Here is a 16358-nt window from a genome sequence, read left to right on the forward strand (position 1 = left end):
ATGGTTTCATGGTTCCCACTGACATCCTTGCAGCCAGCCCTCTGTCAGACTAAACAGTTTTTGATGCGGTTATAGGTTATTTTTTCTTCTTTTTTTAAAAATGGCTGCCTACCCTGTTTTAAAAAAAAATGAATAACAATAAAGATTCCCTCATTTACAAACAGTTGTAAGCACTACTTCCAACTAAAATCTCTGTAGGCTGAGTGTGGAGATCAGGTGGACAAGATTCAATAGTGACGAGGCACAGTGGGTGGACAAAATAACAGAAGCACCTGACTGAATCCAAGCCAGCCTAACTGTGACCTGAAAAATGATTAGAAAATCAACACTTCTCTGAGAGAGTCAAAACAAACCAGTGTTGGTTGCAGGATCATTGCCCTGAATTGCATTCATGTCAATAATGTCAGGTTTTCCTGCGTTTTGTAAATCACCCTATGATATATGGTTTCTATATTTAATCATTTAAAGGCAAAATATTAACAAGAAGTCTTTAAAATGTTTAGAAATGTGGAAATATTTAATTCCACAATCACCGGCAAAGTCCATCTGTTGTTAAAGACCATGTGATATGACTGAAAGCTCTAAAGCAAATGGACCTTTAGTGAGGGAGTGTTGTGTCATCTGCTGTTTTCCATGTTCAAACATTAACATTAAGCCTCAAAAATATGAATTAGCTCTCAAATTAGAGTGAATAATATTAGATCCCTGTTTATCATCATGAACACGGGCCTACTTTACAACAGTAAGTGTAATATGAATATCAAAGGCTCTGCACCTCATGTACACAACCAGCAGCTTCTGCAGCTGCTGTTGCTGTTATGCCAACTGACACAGATCCTTCACTGCATCCAACAGTTAAAGAAGATTATTGCCAAAGAGAAAAAGCCTGATACACATTTTTTTTTTTCAGAGAGGATTGATACAGCACAAAGGTGTGGTGCCACCGCTCAGTATCCTCCCAGTTTATGATAGGAGACGAGTGCATTTACTTTGTGTGATCATTAACATGTAGCTGGGCCATAGCTTGCCCAGGGCAGAGGGAGGGAAAGAGTGGGGAATAGTTACATGTGAACAGGCTGGAAATGACCCAGATTCCCTGGGATCGCTGGAGCAGACGAGACGCTACAAGAGCCTGTCACAACAGCCATCCTGCCACTATCATATGCAGACCTACAGTACCTTTCTCTCCCCATCACTGCTCCTTTTCATGAACATGCGTGCATGCACACCGAAGAGCGCTAGCTCTAAACATCACTGGTAAACGCCAATCTGGACCTGAAACAAATAATATCATCTGAATTTGAACACACTTTGCTACTGTAAATATCTTCTCATCTGTCTCTGTAGGCACCGAGCCTGTTAATGGCACTTAAACGGCATCAAGAGAAGCAGTGATGGGAAATTGTGCCACAAAATGCTAATGTCTGCTTTTAGTTGCCTGTGGCGGGAAGGCACTTCTGCTTAGCAATGACGGAGGATGCAAGCATTTCTATGTATGTTCACTGCCTGCCTGACGTCTGTGCTTTGTTGACTTCTCTGTACACGACAGACTGTTTTAACTTAGAGTCAGCTGTCCCAGCACAGGATTAACTTTCCAATTAAGATATCATGTCAGCAACACACCACCACAACCCTCGCATGACCCGGATGTATTTAAAGGCGAGGACTTGAGAGAAGACATTGCCTCGTGGCTACAGAGTGACAGGAGGGTTACGCCAAAGCTCTGTGAGAGTTGTGTTTTCAGACCCAGTTGCCCTTGGGGCAGCACTAGCTCTCGACACTGCGTTTAATCTGTGGATTTGTGGTAACAGAGAAGACTTCTTATCCACTGACCCATTGGCCCCCAGTGTACGTAATCCAGTGCCTTTCAGTCACACAGCTCTGCTGACACGGATAGAGGAGAGCCAATACACTGCAGCAGTCAGTGTGGGGGCGCATAAACACATGGCCTTCCCTGCCCTGACACACATACTCCTCCCCCCAAGCTTTTGTTTCACAGGGCATATACTATACAGTGCAGACCAGGGTTATTATAACCATTGCACGTGATATTTGACCTTATATCCACTACGACAATTCACACTAGTATGGAAAATATGTAATAATGCCCTTTACAAAACTGAGATTGACAGCAGCACTGAATATTTACCGTCCCTTTTCAATGCTGCTATGAAAAGAGTAATTTTACCAACAGAACAGTGCAGAATATACACAGTGAGGCCATACAAAAGCAGGGGAGCACTTCTGTCAAAGAGATTTTCTGTTGTGTAAATCCCTGCAGATGTCCTGCATATCACAACAGGCTTGTAAATGTAACTTAATTGAATCCTGCTATAATCATATAGTATAAAAGTGAGATCCTATATTGAATGGTTTCCAGGTTCCGTCTTCCCCGCAGGTCGTAAATGTGAGAGAGAGAGAACCATGTTGGGCTGCCACAAAACAAACAATACAGTGAGAGTGAACCTCGAAATCCTTGGAAGAAAGCCATTAGGAATATCTTGAAACCTACCCCTTTCTTTACTTTTTTCTTTTTCGAAAACACATTTACGGAGCATGTTATAGAGGACTTGCAATTATTACATCCATTCCACTCTTGAATGCAGTCAATTTCTGGGCTAAATGGAACTAGAGAGAGTGCATGTTGCACACGGCCAGGCTATATATTACTTGTGCTTGTGAGTGTTTGTGTAAGAGGCAGAGCAAGGGAGCAGAAATTGCAAATTAACAAATGCATGCATCACCGATAGCACTTGCACAACAAAGTGATTGTATGTGCGAGGCAGCATTTCGCTGTTAAGAGCTAAAATGCCAAACCTGGTAATTATGAACAGAAAATTCTCTGTGTTCACGCGTATGGTTTTCTACAGCATGCTTGAAATTGAACACAGCAGTGAGGGATTTTCCCACATACAAGACATCCTTGTCTCAAGTCCAATTGAACTGCAACTGTAGGAAGCAATAGTGAATGGATGTAAACTACGTTTCTTGTTGATGTCCGACACAATGGTCCACTTGTCAAACCTGAGTATTGTTTGAAATGAAATGCAACAACAACAGAAAACTTTCCAATGGATTATTGACACAGCTACAGACAAACTGTCAAAACAAGTGCGTTGAATGAATGCGTGGACTTTAGACCTTCCTCTGCAGCCACCCACACACTATCGCCGTCTCTCTTTTTCCATTGTATTCACAGATGAATACGCAGCGGGCCTGCAATACTTAACATCTCAAACGTCCTAATCTTTGCGTCTATTGTGATAGCAGTGCATCGAACGTTTCTGACTGAGTTCGCAACTCTATTAATGCCAGCGTAACGGGAGGTTTCTGAAGAACAATCCTCTATGAATAGTTATCTGATTATTCTGCCTGCGCGTGACAACACCAAACCTCGTTTTTATCTCCTGGTGTCTAGAATCCGTCTAGGAAGCCTCCTCAGTGTCTCCTATCCTCTTTATTTTATCACTGGTGGGGACAGTGGTCACCCGTAGAGCATTTTAGGCTGCAGAAAAGCACCCTCTCAAAAAAAAAAAAAATTCCATGTCAGGCGATCTTGACGACACCCAAAGGTGACAGGAGTCAAAACTCATCACGGTCAGAAGGTCCTCTGGCGCCAGGAAGCTACATGATGCGTGAGTCAGGGCACAGGTCACAACGCCGCAGCCATGCTGCCTGGGCCTCACCTCCACTTCACATTGTCTAAGAGCCTCTGCTCCTCCTAGTCACCACACACACACACACACACACACACACTAACACACACACACACACACACGAGGACTGTCAATAAATGTCTCTTCTAGCAACAGACTTGCTCTTTTGTCTGCACTATGGTAGCTTTTTCCAATTGTGACCTTTCTCTTTAGAATATGTGTGATTTAATGTGTTTTATGCAAGAAGAAAAACAGGTACCGATACGTCTTTCCTGTACTGTACATGAATGGCAAGCTTTATTAATTTCATGTATTTATTTTTATGGTTTCCCGCAATTTTCATCTTCAGGCCAATTGACAGAGAGGAGACAAAAATAAAAGTCTGAATTGTGTCCTTTAGCTCGGGGGAACGATTCATACCAAGCCCCTTGAAGCGCAGGGACTTTACTCTGAGCTCAGAATTACTTCACAGTAAATGATACACTCATCACTGCATTACACTATACAATAAGAATAAAAAGAGACTCCTTTAAGTTTAGATTCCTGAAAAGCTGAATTGCTTACTGGACCTTGTGTTTTATTAGTGCCAACCACAGATGAGTAGCGATCTGTGAACTATGGCGAGGCTCTCTCCGAGAAGAGCCTCCACGTACAATGCAGCACAACTACACCCCTTGCCTATTGAAAATATACATGTTTTCATTGGCTACGGTTGCTGTCTTTTAATCACAAATTGTATGCATTTTCTTCTATTGAATACAGTTCAAAATAAAAGGTATAACACCAGTGATCCTTATCTAAGTGTTCTATTTAAAGCAGTTTAATTTAGAATTTGCAGGGGAAAAAAGCGTCATTAAAAACCGCTTACAGATTTGGGTGGAATTGTATAATTGGCAAAGTGAATTAAAGACTATGTCAGAGATATCCATTGGCCCTGTATCAGATCCAAACTTCAATGTAGTAACCTGTCTACTTATTGCAAATGGAGCACAAACTCAGAATTTGGGAGTTGTTTCCACTACAAGGGGCAGCAGCCATGCAGGGATATCCTGGATTTCCGGACTCTTAATGTCTGTCAGCTGGGCTTTATTGATGGCTTATGTCAAATGCCATTCTGACAGAGCTCATTAGGATGAAGGGAGTCGTCTAGGTAGAGGCAGGAGAAGGCAGAGCTGGCGAGCTGCCTGATCACTGTGTGCACAAAGCTCACCACTGTACCTAGAGGGTGATGCTTCTGACAGGAGTTAGCTGACAGGGCTATCTGTGTGTGTGTGTGTGTGTGTGTGTGTGTGTGTGTGTGTGTGTGTGTGTGTGTGTGTGTGTGTGTGTGATACACAGAGAGGGCTGATGGAGTGCAGAGAGAAAAAGTATATGTGTATGTATTCATGTCATTGCTTGAGTTACCCGGTGTCACTGAGCAGGTCCCTGTTTGATGCCACGACTCCAAACACAACTGACAGGCTGAGAGTCATCTCGCTTTCGCCACTCACACATACTCAAATATGTATCCGTGCGCAGCCCTCTCAGTGCACTGCGTGGCATCAGCAGTCTTGTGCCACAAGGACAAGGCCCTGTAGAGACTTCAGGGACCTTGAGGAGATGAGTCAAATGATTTCCACCCTGGTCTTCTCTGTCGCACAGTAAATCCTGCAATGCCCTTAAAAAAAGACACAAAATATACATCTTATTTGCACCTTGATAGTCACTCATATGGGTCTCGTCTAGGGAAAATACATTTTACACATCCTCATTCAGGGATTACTCTCTAATAGCCAGCAGCCAGGGTCTAATGCTACTCTAAACAGCTGAATCCATATCTGCTATGGCCAGCGGCACTGGTGATGAGCTCAGACTGTTATGTGACATCTTAATATACTGATTAAAAATGCATGTTTGGAGGGTAAGCAGAGGGGTGCTCTGGGTGCTCCTGCCAGGGAAGATTAAATCATTCTACTTAACAGACATGCTGGGGATTCAGGTCAATGTAAATGAGTAAGCTATAAGACGCCAAAAGTCAGCAGTGGATTTTCTAAAAAGGCAAAAATATCATAACAGAAAAGAAGAAGGTATGATCAATAAAGGTTCTGGCTGTGAGCCTGTGCCGAGGCCAGCTTTGGCGAGGGTGATATGGAAGCGCTTTTTCAGATGCTGAAAGGAGCCCAAGCAGAGTTTGGTGCAATTAACAATTCACCTTCAGTTGCTCCAAGAAAAAATCCATATTAAAATCAGCTATAAATGGAGATAGATGAAAACTGAGAGCACAAGTCATGTAACTGTTAAAGAATGTGATAGTGGGATATTTATGGCCTCATCAGCATCCAGTTTCATTAACATCCTGCCAAATAGTTTGACACGCTGCAGCACATCGTCACTGACAGCGGCAGGGAGGCTGAGACAGTGTTAATGTTATCTTAGCTTGGACGTCGTAAGGAGCCTGGCCAAAGAGATGTGTCTGCTAATTACACACACAAGTCCATCAAGGCTGTCGCTCGAGCTGAGATAATCACTTGCTGTAGCGCTTTCTTTGTCACGCACACTCACCTGTTCACAGGTGGACATACACGATCTGACCAAAGCCAAGTACAAAACATTTCTCACAAATTGAAAATAACACAATGGGCAGGAACTGTTATTTGAGTCAAACGATATGTGTTTATTATTGTAAACAAATAAAAAAGAAACCAAAAAAGACAGACAAGGCTATAAAAGATTATAATATAAAATGATACTGTACTATGTTTTATTTATTAATGTCCTATGTATAGAAAGTATAATTAATCAAATACTGTATTTGTCAAATATTTCCAATATTAGTGACTTATTTTAATGTTAGCCTTATTAAATAAACGTTTTAACTGCCAACAAATTAAAGCACATCTGTTCATAAATATCGTGAATTGAATTAAACTGAATTCAGCAAAGAGCTGTGACTGTAATCACTTAACGTTATATACTAACTGTGACATGATTTTACGAAACTTGAATGATTGTCTCAACAGACTGTTTTGAATAAATGAGCCAGAACAAGAGACCAAAAGTCACTAAATGTGTTTTAAAATCGAGATAAATGACTGTACAATGACCCAAGTGTCTTCACTACTAAAAACAACATATATCGCCTTCTCAGGAAAACACAAGCTACCCTTTTTCTTTAGCGTACGGAAGGAACATCAAGGGTTATTTTACTATCAAATGTGACGTCTGTATCTTGATCCAGACAATTTGTTGTCCTAACGCATACAAAAGGAAGCTATTGTGTACAGAATCTTTGTTCTTTTTGTACCTTGGTGGGTTCCTGACAGTTTTTAGCATCACCATTTACAATCTTCCAACTGCTTTTAGAAACACTGACTGTCATGGCCTTGTGCTGAATAATACTGCTTCAGAGAGAGCAAGGGAATTTTCCTGAGGGCACAGGTGTGCCCCGATAGTCTCATAAGCCCCAGCAGCACAAAGAAAGAAAGATGCTTTCTTGGTGAAAGGAAATAGGAAGGCACGAGGTGGAGAAACAGATCAACAATGGCTTCTTCGTTTGGGTGTATTTGGTTTTGGCCTTCAGACAGAGCTTCATATAAATGAGACACCGTGGGGGAAATAAAAAATCCCACTGACCCTGAATCTATACACCCAACGCTGGCAAGGAATGAATACGTGATGTTCAAAGATGACTGTGGGAGGAAAAAAAAAAAGTCTAATTCTGAAAGTGTAATACATTTCCAGACAAACGGAGAGACGAAGTGTGCGGGTGATGCCTCTCCACAGTCGGTATAGCACCAGCAGGCGCAGTCAATTATTTTCATTTACTCACACTCTTGAAGACAGAAGTGCTGGACATGGCAATCAAATATACACTAATCAACATTCCTGTCATGCATGTGACCGTGACTCAATATGGACACCTTTGTCAAAAAAAACAAATCTATATTTTTCTCTTATAAAAGCAGAAAAAAACATCCCTTCACCTTTAAAAGGTACACATAAATATTTATGGAAATAAGACTCCTTAAAAAACTCTTGTCCTCCATTTCCATCTTACTCTTAACTTCTGTGTGCAGATGGCCCTCTGAAAGGGTCGGTGTGGCTGCATGTGGCTGAGAGGCTTGACATGCAGTGACGGGGTTGACAAGGTAAGTGGTCAGACTGCTAAGTCAGGAGATGTACAACACACTTATTGGATGAGGAGAGAGCAGAAGGAAGTGTTTGCTCAGGAAAATTCAATGTCAGACAAATTTAAACAACCCGCACGTGGGTTCTAGTTATTGACTGAATTTTGATTGGAATAAAAAAGTGAGAATTTCAAACCGTACCTCTCCATCTTGGATTATAGTTGAAAATATCAGTCATTTTAAATGGCAAATCTACCTAGCAGCAATGCTTGCAGTGAGGTGGGGGTTCAGAGAAATCCTGCCTGTCCTTGTGTGTCACTTACCAGCCCCAGGAAAATACTTTTTTCTTTTTTTTTTGCTGATAGCGCAAAGTGTCTCCATGAGGCTAACACTTTATGTCAGATTCTATACTAACAAGCGCGTTAGAAAGAGGAAATCCACCTTTAATTTCCCCATAAAAGCATTTTTCTTTTCCCACAACACTTATCAGCTGCAAGGTTTTTAAGTATCGTCACAGCTGAAAAGCTGATGACTAGGTTCTTAGTCTAGGTGCTAGAGGTGTACTGTAGAATCCTCCATGATTCACCCTGTTTTGTCTATTTTCTCTTCATTTTATTATCTACACTTCAGCAATGAGAGGAGCTAGACAAGTGAATTGATGGGAGTGTGGAGCAGGGAGGGGAGGTGGGTGGGGGTGGGGGGGTGATAAGGAAGAAAACAAAATAAAAAGGAAAACAGACAAGGAGTGCCAAGCTCTGAAAACTGGCATGCTGCAGTTGTATGTCAGTCACCTAGCAACAAGTCTTCCCCATCACTTACCCCCCGCTTCCCCGTCTCCCGCTGCGCTCTCTAATTCAACAAATCTGCTCAGAATGTATGGCTGCTCTTCTAACAAAACGCATTCTGCGCTGGGGGCTAAGGATGTGGGCCTCCGCTGAACACGCCACTCAGCTGCCCATTGACCACCGGGGCCTTTCTCTGCACACACTAAGGAGCGAGGGACAAAGACCCTGAAAGCAGGGGCAGCTCCACAGAGAAAACATTTGCTTGTAATTGTGTTTGACTGCATAATGAAAATGATGTTCTTTTTTAATTTGGGCTTGTTAAGGCCACCCTATTTTCCTCTGGTCACCTGATTATTGTAAAGAAGCAACCCCTCACTTGCCCTATGGGGCACAGAGGGGGGAAATATTGAAAATGGTCCAAAGACCTCCCCACTCTTTACTTTAACCCCTCTTGTGTTTCAAGTGTTCTCTGGCAAAAACATAAATATGTAGACCCTGTTCATTACAGGATGGGAGAGTATGCTAGAATTAGTTGGTTTTTTTTTCCCTTGAGAAAGGATAATGGCAGTGAGGCACACACAGATGCACACACATACACAAATGGGAGTGCTGCCATGCTTGCCCCGAGTTGTGAAGCATTGAGAAGGTTAGCATTCCTGGTGCTACTTCAGTGAAACAGACCATTAGTGGGAGCATCAGGCGAGCACCCGAAAGAGTGCTTCAATGAACACATTCACATCTAATGATTATTTGCACTTTAGCCCCCCAATTTACAGTTTTATTAATGTGTGTTTTCCACATTCATCTGGATTTCCACTTGTTCTCCTCACTGCTCTCCTGTGGCAAAGGTGAGGAGCATTCAGGTGAATGTCTAGAACTGGAAAAGAGAAAATGTAAACAACCTCCAAGCTGAAGACCAATTGGTTTAATTGTTGTTTGAGAAGGTCGCACTATGCCAGATTTTCTTTAGTAAAAAAAACAACCTACCAGTGCCTTTCTTTGGTAACTTCAATGTGACATTTCTTTGGTGATTTCTGTCATGTTACATATGATTTTTCTCAGAAGCTGATGTGTCGTTGAATCCAACAAAGGTTTCTGTCACCCTCCACACGGACACCTATTCAGTGATTTAATTGGTGTAAGTCGGTGTCCCGTTCACAGTCATCCCCAGGAGGTCACAGGTGAGAAGAAACACAGTTGATCTCTGCTCACTTACATTGAAGCGTATACTCTCTAGGTTTCTGTCTGGAGGCCTGGGTGGAAGGTTGGATCATGTGACTTTGACGGCGATCTGTGGCTTTCCAAACAACCTTTATCTGCAGGTGTAATGTCAGAGCCATTCGTGATCCTGGTTCGTGTTACTGAATCTCACAGCGTTTACAGAATCATATAGATTGTGAGATTCCATGATCACATCAGGCAGCGTAACACATTTGTCTGCTCTTCTCTGCTGTCCTGATTATCTTCATATAAACTATTTGAACTAGCGGTTGGATGGATAAAATCTATCATTGTGTATTTCATTTTAAATAAAACCATCAGGTGCCAGTTTATTAGGTACGAGCTAAAAGTCATGCTGTGTAACGCAACAGCCCTGCATTAACTGAATAAATGTTATAGTGGGAAATTGAATCAAGACCCGTTGATTCAATTTTATGGTCATTTTGGAGGCTGCGGTTTGTGATGCTGTTGAATTGTATTTTGTTATACCCGGAGGTGTTTTCTAATAGTTCGTCCACTGCATTTAACCTCTCAGTACAACACAACAACAACATCCTCCAAAATCATCATTGAATCAACACAACTCACCAAAACTGTTTCAACAAAACCTGATTATAACCTTCCTGAAAATAGGACTGGTGTATTAGGCTGAATAGGTTTAGCTTGTACCTAATCAACTTATTTTGGCTGCTCCAGTGAATTAAATACCTGAAAAATAAAATACTTATTTATACCAAAATCCTGTAAATCTAATGTTACCAAAAAAGCAGTCCTGCTTATTGATTTGCAACATTACCCACAATGTTTTTATTCAACCAGAGGTATAAAAAAATATAAATACTATATAAATACTACCTTGGCAGAAAATAGTGCAAAATACTGATAAACAAATCAGTATTCAACGATTAGTTGACTAATCAATTTGTTAACTGACATAAAATGTATTAGCAATAAGTTTGAGTGTTCATTTTGATCCTTTTTCAAGCACCAAAATTGACATCCTCTGGTTCCTGCTTTTCCAATGTGACATGATTTTCTGTTTTCTCTGTTTTATTTCATTATAATTTGGGTTTTGGAACGGTGGTCAGACAAAACAAGCAATTTGAAAAACTCACATGGCTTTGCAAAATTGTAACGGGCATGTTCCACTATTGTCTAACTTTTTATCGACAAACAATTCATCAGTCAATCAAGGAAAGAATTAGATGAATCGATAAGGAAAATAAATGGTAGTTGCAGCCCAACCCTAATATGGACCAAATGAACATGGAAGAGTTCACACAATGAGATACATTTCTTCCTCAAGGTGTAAGAACTGAGATTAAAATCTTCTGTTATTCTACCTTAGGTCTGAGCAGGTGAAAAGAGGAAGCGTTGAATAGTCTGAGAGGTCAGACTGACTTAAGTCGAAGGATCCTGTCAGACTGGAGTGGCTGGAGGGCCTGCGGTAACACCCCCCACCTCCCACTATAGATTAACAAGTTTCAGCACCACATTGACAAGACCATTGGGTTTTTTTTGTTAAGTGTCAACAAGTGAGCGTGTCTGTCTGTGTGGGTATTTTCAGGACTTTCACCATAAGGACCCCAACTTTGACACCAATTAAAGAGATTATGTCTTAAGATGAGAGGAAAACTATAGCCGTGCGTTACCACTGTGATTGCTTTTGACAAGGTCACAGGGTACCGTGCAACAGTGCACGACCTCATAGCTGCCAAGGGATGAAAGCAAACAAAAAGAAAATAATCACTACAAAGACAGAGACACCTCACTAAAATATAAAACAATGACCACTGCAGATACGCATTTAGCCAGTCAGCAGCAGGCTGCAAGGAGTAATATAAAAACCTATAATTAACATAGTCCACTTTTAGATATAGCTGCAGCTCTCCTCCCAAATGGCTTACATTAAGTCAATTAATTTGCATTATTATATATTGCCTGTTAGTTTGCTTGAATGATTTTCTCTAAGGAGTTGGTGTGTGTAGTGAAATCTAATTTTTAAGTGATTTCAGTGGATTCCTGTCCTCAAGAGCAACTCAAATGGCTGCCTGTGTTGTATTTTCACGATGTAATTTACACAGAAGGCTTTATTACAACCTTGAAATACAGCACATGAAACCGAAAGGCCACTATCAAACTGTATTGCTTATAGTTAGAATAATGAACTAAATCTGGCCGATTCAATCAACGCGCCTTGGTAAGCCTTTTTATTTAACGTTAGATAATAAATACTATGACGTCCTTGAACCCTATTCGGAAGTTATAATGAGTAGCCCACTTTAACACTTTTCAGAGATACATTTAAAAAAGAAAAAAACTACTAGCACACACAGCCTTACTATCATTTGTACCATAGTGCATACAATTTAAACCAAACTAAATATAAAGCGAAGCTGAGGGGTGCATGGTGTTAAAGGCCCGTTTGATTAAAAAACAGTTCACAGTTAACAATGCTCACAACGACAGCTTTGTAGCCATTATAGTTGCGTCGCTGTGTTAAGAGTGAATCAACGTAACGTAACTGTTTTTTGCACTTTACCTGGTATTGTCCTCTCAATAAGTAACCAAATAAATACACAGTAGCCTACATATCTAATACAGTAAGACAATAATTATGTCACATCACGTCAACACGTATATGCTGAACCTATAAGCTACTTTTCGGGCCCTGCTCTGTAAGTTGTAATATTTCTGTCCTACCTTGATGTGGAGGGCAGGTTCATCCTGACTCAAGTTTTGTGGTGGTGGCCTCCTCCCCCTCTCTGTATTTCCCTCTTCTTTCTTTTTTTTTTTACGTGTTTTCACGTTAATTAGCAGCAGTTGAACTGTGAGCCGTAAATCAAGAAGTGCAGAGTGTATTAATGAGTCGGACCACCCAGGAGAACTATTTTCTCTGCACTTTCTTAGCGGACAATGTGAGGATACTCGAGTCTGCCATGCTCTGAAAACCATGAATGAACATTCACAAGAGCAGTGCTCCCCTGCTGCCACATTTCCAGCAGGCTAATGGCTGCTACAAGTACTGATTAAACTATTTTTGTTTTTTTTAAAAGGTGAAGTATTCTGCACAAAACAGAGATCATTTTATTGGACGAAGTTAGGGTCCCTCTACTGTTTTCCTTTTTTTTTGCTGAGCGCCGAGCATGACGCTGGGACAGAAAACTTAGATTTTGAAGTAAAAAACAAATTTGAAATAAGGGCTACCTAACTGAGAAAATAACTATTAATCACCGCTGGCCTTGGCGTCAATTAATATCCCTCAAGCTCCATCAAACATCTATGTTAAGGAATTTGTTAAAGTAAATAAATCAGAACCTAACTAATGCTGAGAACATTTTCCACATTATTTGTATGACCTTTTTTTCTAAAGCGAGGTTTATAAAACTTAAATGTAGTATAAAAGTCAACTTGCAGGCTATAGGTCAGGCTATTGAACATGCCTCGTGATCTGTTCATTAATACATAGGCTAGATATATAATTTCCCTCTGCAAGTCCTTTTAAAAACCTGCCAAAACTCTCTTGCTATGTTTTTCCCACAAGAGCAGATCCTCAGCGCTGCAGGTTGTGCTTAATTGTCTTCCATTATGAACCCTCACAAAGCTAGACCACTGGCTACTAAAATACCAAGGTCAATCTTGATTAAATGTCTTTCCTGGGTACAAAAAGCATATTTTACATAAAACATCCTTCAAGGGGATTGAAGCATGATGTTGAAAAAAAACAAAACACAAAATATTGCTGATGGCAAGGTCAAGCATCCCAACTCTGGAATGAAAGGTATCAAAGAGATTAAAGAAAACCCATTATAAATCAACATACCACTAATATGGCTTCATCCGCCTTCTCCATTATCTTCCTCCCAAATTCAAGTCACACCTTAGCAAGCCAACGCTGCATCTTTAATCTTTCCTCAAAGTACCGTTTAAGATTTCACATGAATGGTTTTCAGTGCATATGCAGTACTTTAACATCTCCTGCTTTTGTAGCCACCATTCATCGTAATAGACAAGTTCTGTAGAAGCAGCCTACAATGGCGTAAGAGCTGTTAAAGCTTTAAAAGTTAAAAAAGTATGTAATGTTTCCATACAACATGAAAACAGGCAGTGAAGGTGAGTATTAAATATGAGTGTTAATTCAAACTGATTCTCTTACAAATGACTTCAAGCTTTACTGATCATTGTCAAATCTCAATATCTATTAAAGAGGAAAGACGTGCAGTTAATTCAGCTGTGTAAATGCTTCTGCATAACCAGCTGTATCAAGGCTTCCCTCTCTTCTTTCCTCTGCTGAGCGAAAGAAATTCTCTTGCAGGCTGAATGCCCCGAGCCGGCGACTTTTGTTCTCTCACACTTACCCCACACACTCCAAAATGTAACATCCTTCTGCAAGGAAAAAAAGTATTTCCTCCCACACCTGTTGATGAATTGTGTTTGTGTGTAAGGCCCAGATGGGGCAATAACACGTGTGTCTTTATACAACTGAGGCACAGACCCAAAATAGCAGTTTCATGGATAGTGGTGAATGAGGAAACCCTTTCTTCAACACAGCAAAGAAGCTTGTGGCCAAATTAAAGCGACGAGCTGAAAATCATTCCCAGTTTGGGCAGGAAAGTCAGAAGATGCCTTAATGACTGCTGCTGCAGAGAGAAAAGTGACCGTTTGTACTGAGGGGCGGGTGGCTCAATTTTTTTTTTGCCAACACAGGCCACCCCCCCCCCCCCCCCCCCATGAACCCATTCATTTATATTCTTTTATTTGTGTTGGATTCAACCTAAAACATCAAAACTTAACACTGTGTGATTTTAAACATCAAACTTAAAAATCACACAGATGTCAGCTTTCTTCCTCACATAATGAGGCAGCAGACCTAACCTTGAACTAGACTGATGAATTAAAAAATATTAAATATTTTCCCACAGCAGTGTCTGTATCGTCAACGCAATAGTGGATGAAACTAATTTACCAAAAACAATAGGCTAAAGAAACATTGTACAGTATCTGCTTCTCTACTAAAAAGAAGTTCAGAAGTACTCTCATATTGAGCTTCTTGTTTGCCTGAAGTTCAAAAGCCAAACTCGTTCTACTAAATCAAACTCTTTGTGTACTGAGGCTATAACCTCTAAGGATCACACGCTGCAGAAGAAGAGACACAAGTGAGGGCAGATTTTCAACTAAATGAATATCACTTATACAACCTCGCATCACAAGACTGAAAAAGTAATTAAGTAAGGATCTTCAACCACGCTCTGACCTTACCACTGAGAGAGATCTGCTGAAAACTATAACAATTCAAATTCTAGACTATTTAATAATTGTATCGTCAGCAGTGGGATTACTTTTTGTTTTCCTCAAACACGAAGATTTCCTGGTATCAAGTGCTTGACTGGAGCCTGTTCTCACAAAAGGAACTGTACGTACTTTAATGAAATAATGCAATTTGTCGCTTTATGTTATAACAAAATTGAGGAAATGTGGATTCAACCGCAGGCAATTTTTTTCCCATCTAAACCTCAAACAAAAACAATGCCCAAACTATTTTAACTTTTTAAAAAAGTGAGCCAAAACATAACTGAATAGCTGTAGTGACAGTTTAGGTTTGACACTTTTGGTAATTTGTAGTAAAAGTGTTTTGTACGAAATATGAAAGCTGGAGTTAGATGGAGGGAAACCATGGCAGATTATGCCGTTATAGTGTGGCATATATAAGCGTATAAAGTCAAATCTTAATGAATTGGAAAATAATTGAGGTCACTGAAATGCAGCACAAATTCTTTGACATTCACTCAGTACTTGTCCACAATGAAAGCACACACATTCAGAAAACTGAAGCGTTGTAGTCAAACTGCTCTTTTCCTTGTCCTCAGACCTTGTCCACTCTTTTATCCTGCTCGATTTATCGATGAGAAGTACTGTATCTATGTAATGCAGGAAGAAAAACATAGTATTAGAAAATGACAAAAGACACTGAAAGCACTTAACGTCTTTGGAGGAGACGTCAACTCGTCTTAATTCGCTGTTAACCTTTTAAGCCCTAGCCCTATTTTTAGCCCTCTGCTCAAAAATTGCGTACCCATATTCAAGAGAATACATCTTTGCAACCACAAGGTCTATTTGAATAATTGTTGTTGTAATAAAAGGGAACACTTGTGAGATTTGTTCAGATGTGTAAATATCAGTGTATAAGTTACTGGTTAACAAACGGAAACACAACGGCTTTCACATAAAACACAACAAACAAAAGAGTTCCAGCTGTGTTCAAGGTTATATTTGTGGACGCACATTTCACACAGAACAATGTTGTCACTCAGGATACTTGAGATCCCTCAGGGCACAAACATGGCCTGCAGATATATACAGTACAGTTCAGTATTAACTTTTAGACCTAAGTGCTGATCTACAGCCTGTGTAATAATCTGTGGTCATACAGCAGGAATGAAAAATACCTGGTCGCTTGGAAGATTCAGCCTTAAAACCAGCAACTTAGCTCAGCACCATTTGGTTTTTACAGACGGTTCAGTTAAGAACCGTGAGGTGAGGTCAGTGACTAACAAAAGCACTATAGAGTTGTGTGATGGACCAGGAGAAAC

General features: G+C 40.5%; 1 long non-coding RNA gene across 1 annotated transcript; it reads right to left on the reverse strand.

Annotated features, from left to right (window-relative positions):
* Positions 1-26: 26 nt before the first annotated feature.
* LOC142968649 (uncharacterized) lies at positions 27-14479 on the reverse strand. Its single transcript, XR_012959052.1, has 2 exons — positions 9535-14479; positions 27-9424 (listed from the first exon to the last, which is right to left on the reverse strand). It is a non-coding gene; the product is annotated as an uncharacterized LOC142968649 (long non-coding RNA).
* Between the last annotated feature and the right edge of the window lie 1879 nt (positions 14480-16358).

This window comes from Anarhichas minor, unplaced genomic scaffold (genome assembly GCF_050575085.1).
Source record: "Anarhichas minor isolate MPS153535 unplaced genomic scaffold, ASM5057508v1 ptg000040l, whole genome shotgun sequence".
Taxonomy (NCBI): Eukaryota; Metazoa; Chordata; class Actinopteri; order Perciformes; family Anarhichadidae; genus Anarhichas; species Anarhichas minor.